The sequence below is a fragment of the Rhincodon typus genome, chromosome 8, assembly GCF_021869965.1.
Source record: "Rhincodon typus isolate 14 chromosome 8, sRhiTyp1.1, whole genome shotgun sequence".
NCBI classification, from domain to species: Eukaryota; Metazoa; Chordata; class Chondrichthyes; order Orectolobiformes; family Rhincodontidae; genus Rhincodon; species Rhincodon typus.
This window is the reverse complement of record NC_063339.1, coordinates 56,398,487-56,404,144: the sequence shown is the minus strand read 5'-3', so window position 1 is coordinate 56,404,144 and position 5,658 is coordinate 56,398,487.

Here is a 5,658-nt window from a genome sequence, read left to right as displayed (position 1 = left end):
TAGATTTCATGCTAGCTTTTACTCATGCTCTAACTTCTTTTTACACGATCTATTGATGTTTTTAAAGTGCCCAATCTTCTGATTTTCCATTAATCTTCGCCAAAGTGCACACCTTTTCATTAAATTTTACTGTACAGGCAGTGTTTCAAATCCAGCTGTCCAAAAACTGGAGATTTTTGAAAACTGGACATCTTTACAGTGTTCCCTATATTCATCTCAAATAAAATTAGGAAAACCTTGCCTGTACAATTCAACTCTAAGCTGCATTGAGGAGATGTGGCATCAGATCACTTGTCTGTTTCACCTTATGCGGTTGGGTCTAAGCGCACCAAGTGACTGTATCCGGCCCTATTTAGCACAAACTATCCAGCCCAAAATTCAGCATGGCTTCAGTCCAAATGTTATCAGTTTTAAGACATTGTACTTTAACTTCCTTAGTTAGCCACAATTCATGCATCCTCCTTCTACAGTCTTCCTGCCTCACTGGAATTTGTCTTGGTTGAGCGTTATGAAATATCTCCCGTCTGCCATTGTATCTCTACTGTCCTATCCTTTAACTCATTTCCCAGGTTCCTTTAGCCAGATGTCATCTCTGCACTCTTGCAATTGCCTTTAAGTTTAAATGGTCATCTTAGACCCACTCTTCTCTCTCAAACTGATTACATTTCATAGTCATGTTAGGATCAGTATTACAGCAGTTCCTTTATCATAATGCAATTAATTAATTCTAACACATTGCACATTATCTGGTTAAATGTGAGGTGATGCAGGACAAACAATATAAGGGAATACATGATGAATAGGATGTTGGGAAGCACTGAGGATCAGAAGGACCTTGGTGAGCATGCATATCAATCCCTTGAGATTTTAGAAGAGGTGGATAAAGTGGTTAGGAAACACAGTCATACAGCACCGAAACAGGCCCTTCAGCCCAACTCGTCCATGCCAACCAAATTTCCCAAACTAAGCTAATCCCACTTGCCTACTTTTGGCCCATATCCTTCTAAACATTTCCTATTCATGTACCTGTCCAAATGTCTCTTAAATGTTGTAACTGTACCTGCACCTACTTCCTCTGGCAGTTCATTCGACATATGAACCATCCTCTGTGTGAAAAAGTTGCCTCTCGGGTCCTTTTTAAATCTTTCTCTTCTGTGATGATGCTGTGGCTTTCAAGATATTATTCTGTCCTGGTTTTTTTGAAGAGAGGTTGTCAGGCAGAGGCGCTGAGCTGTTTCTAAGAAAGTAAATGGCTTGTGGTGCCTTGGGGTTTTTTTTTAAACAAGTTGGAAAAACGGAAGCAGCCTGCATGTGGCCAGCTCTCACAATTCAGACTTGCCAGCTTTTTAGTTTTTAGGTTTAGCTTTAAGCAGAAGCTATTTGAGTCACAACAGAGTTGGAACCTTCAATGAATGGCTCCTGGCTGCTACTCTCTCTGAATTTTCACAACGTTTTCTCCTCCTGGATTGGAGGACTGCATGCAAGAATCCGTGTGTGAATTTTCCTTTTTTTGCCAAGAGGTGTGTTTATGGAATGTTACCATATTGGAACAGTTAATTAGTAATAGTTACTATATCTATTATTTATTAAGTTTCCAATAGAGTTAAATTATTCTAAATTTCTCTTTCTTTGGTTGTATTTTAACTGCAGTGTTTAAATAAATTGTTTTTTGCTTACTGTCGAATGGTTTGACTAGTCGCATTGCATCTGAAACAGACACTTCACATTTGCATTTCAAATTGAAAAAAATTAAGCTCTAGGTTACCTTCTTAAAATATTTTGAGGGGTTCTGATCTGTCCACAACACCTCTCACCTTAAAAATATGCACCCTAGTTTTGAACCACCCCATCCCAGGACTGTTTACTTCATTATCAATCGGATTCGGTCATGATTACTGACATGCCTTTCTTACAAACTCCTGTTAATTTTTTTTCCTATACACCCAATCCTGATTTCAACCTTCTGTTAATCTTCTCCATGACCTTAATTTGTTTCACATTCCTCAGTCTGCCTCAAAGAGATTCTAATCGACTGCACACTCTTGCTGGTCTGCTTCAAAATGATACTGACCACTGCACACAGTCCTTGTCTGCTGCACTTATGGAATTGACCTTTATATACTTGAGACTCAGGTCTGAAGAACCTGTAATTGTCACAGATGAAATGGCATAGATATGTTGTCTAGCTTGCAAAAGTTAACAAAGTTAATTTTTCTGTCAGTATAACCAAATAAGAAAGTAACAAATTATTCCTTAATTTTTACACAAAAGTCAATATGCTCCATGCAGAGTTTCATATGTGCACAACTACCTTTTACTGAAATCATCATGGATAAAACAGTTGCAGTATACTGTTTGATAATTTCACACACCATTATATTTTACTGAAATCCTACATAGACTATATCTGGTTTATCATAAATTATGAAAACAGTCTTTTATAGACAGCACTCAAACAAACCGGTATGCACTAGCATACTAATGGAACTCACATCATATGACTGAAAAGTTTAATTAAGTTTGTAACTATCAGAAAAGCCAGTCACGCTGTGCAACAGAAGTAACCATATACAGACATATTGCAGACTGGCTAAGCTCAAGTCCTGCTAATTAATTTAAGGTGCAATGTTAATGGCATCTGTGGCATGAACAAACACAACCCAAGTAGGCAGAGCTGACACTGAATATGGAGGCTGAAATTCTCTTGAATTTTTAGAAAAAGAAAATCCACATGCATTTTAGTTAATTGATGCACATATGTACAACACATTCTGTGTGAGATAAAGTGGCACATACCAAGTCATTGAATCACGTCATGGCTATGACGCAGGAAGTGGCCTTTTAGCCCTCTGGTTCTATTACCTATCTCCTGCCTTTTCCCCATATCCCCGTACATAATTACTATCCAAATAATCATCCAATGCCTTCTTGAATGCCTCAATTCAACCTGCCTCAACCACATATCCAGGCATTACCTTCCATACCCTGGCTACTTACTGTGTGAAAATGTTTCTTTCCCCTCACTTCTCCTGGTTTATTTGCAAAAACCTTGAAATCTATGCCCCTTCATTCGCCTTTTCTTTTACAAATGGAAACAGCTTCTTCCTCTCTGTCCAGTCAGCTCATGATTTTGAAAACCTCAATCAAATCTCCTCTCAGTTTTCTTTTCTCCAAGAAGAGCAGTACCAAATTCTTCAATCTATCCTCATATATGATGTTTCTCATTCCTGGCACATTCAAGAATATTGCTTCTGTTCTTTCTCCAATGCATTCACATCTTTCCTCTAATGTGGCAGCCATAACTGCGCACAATAGTCCAGTTGAGGTCTAACAAGTTTCTTGTACAAGTTCAAAACTACCTCCATGCTGCTGTACTCTGTGCCTTCTTAATAAGGCCGAAAACACTATACACTTTATTTACTGCTCTGGTGTATTTTTATTTACTATTCTGCCACCTTCAACGATCTGCGCACATATACACAGAGGACCTGCTGCTCCAGCCCCTCCTTTAGAACTGTATTCTCTATTTTATAACATTTTTCAATGTTTTTCCAACCAAAGTACACCACCTAATACTTCTCTGCATTGAACCTCATCTGTCACCTGTCCATCCACTTCTTCAACTTGTAAATGTCCTTTTAAGAGTTCCTCACAGTTCATAATTCAAGTTGAGGGTGATCTGCAAACCTGGAAAGTGTACCCTGCACATCAAGACCCAGATCATTAATATATATCAGGAAAAACAAAGGGTCCCAATACCAAGCCCGAGGACCTTCACTACAAATCTTCCTACAACGCAAAAAATGTCCACTGACAACTACGGTTTCCGATCACTCAGCCAATTTTGTATCCACATTGCTACTGTCTCTTTTATACCATGACCAATTACCTTTTAATGCTCTCAAGTCTGTTGTATGGCACTGTATCAGACACTTTCTGGAAATCCGCGTATTACTACATCAACAGCATTACCCTCATCAACCCTTTCTACCTTTTCAAAAAACTCCAGCAAATCAGTTAAACACAATTTTACCTTTAGAAATCCATGCTGACTCTTTCTAATCGACATACCTTTTTCCAACTGTTTACTAATTCTATCCCGCATAGTTGTTTCAAGAAGTTTCCACACTAAAGTTAAACTAGCTAGCCTATAATTGCTGGGATTATCCTTATAGCCTTTCTTGAAAAAGGCAATAGTATTTAAAATTTTCCAGTCTTCTGCAAATCTCCCTAGCCCAGGGCAGACTGAAAGATTATGGTTAGCGTTTGTGCAGTTTTTACGCTCACTCCTTTCAAAATCCACAGGGCTGTGCTCTGGGACCTCTGCTCTTTGTGATCTTTATAAATGATTTGGATGAGGAAGTGGAAGGGTGGGTGGGTTAGTAAGTTTGTCAATGACACAAAGGTTGGTGGAGGGCTGTTGTAGGTTGCAACGGGACATTGACAGGATGCAAAGCTGGGCAAAGAAGTGGCAGATGAAATTCAAGCCGGAAAAATGTGAAGTGATTCACTTTGGAAGGTCGAATTTGCATGCAGAGTACAGGGTTAATGGCAGGATTCTTAGCAGTGTGGAGGAACAGAGGGATCTCAGGGTCCACATCCATAGATTCCTCAACAATCCTATCAACCTGGAGTGCAACTTTAAGGCAGCGTATGGTGTCTTGGCTTTCACTGACAGGGGAATTGAGTTTAAGAGCCACAAGGCTATGCTGCAGCTGTATAAAACCCTGGTTAGACCACACTTGGAATATTGTGTTCGGTTCTGGTCACCTCATTATAGGAAGTATGTGCAAGCTTTAGAGAGGGTGCAGAGGAGATTTACCAGGATTCTGCCTGGACTGGAGGGCAGGTCTTATGAAGAAAGGTTGAGGAAGCCAGGGCTTTTCTCATTGGAGCGAAGATAGAGTTGTACAAGATGATGAGAGGCATAGATACAGTGGATAGCCAGAGACTTTTTTTCCCCAGGGCAGAAACAACTATTACGAGGGGCCATCATTTCAAGGTGATTGGAGGAAGGTATAAGGAACATGTCAGAGGAAGGTTCTTTTCACAGTGAGTCGTGGGTACGTGGAATGCACTGCCGAAGGTGGTAGTGGTGTCAGATACATTAGGGACATTCTAGCTACTCTTGGATAGGCACATGAATGATAGTAAAATGAAGGGTATGCAGGGTAGTTTGGTATTAGAGTAGGATAATAGGTCGGCACAACATCGTGGGCTGAAGGGCTTGTACAGTGCGCTGTAATGTTCTAAAATCCTTGGATGCAAGTTGTCTGGTCCTAGTGCCTTGTCAACTTTAAGTGCCAACTTATCCAATGCTTGTTGCTGATTAACTTCTGTCAACATGGTCTGGCCAGCATCCTCATTTTTTTGTGAAGACAGGTGCAAAGTAGTTATTTAACACCTCAATCATGCCCCATCTACACTTTTAAACCCCCTTTTAAGGTCTCTGATCCACCCTACTTCTCCTTTAGCCACACTCTTACTGCTTATATGCCCGAAGATGACTTTTGAGATTTCTCTTCATGTTAGCTGCTAGTCTTTTCTCAGTTTCTCTTAGCTTTCTCACCTCCTCTCTAAACCTTCGGTATTCCTATTGATTTTCAATTCTACTTTCTGCTTTACACTTCATAAGTGCACAGTTTCTTTCTAATGTTA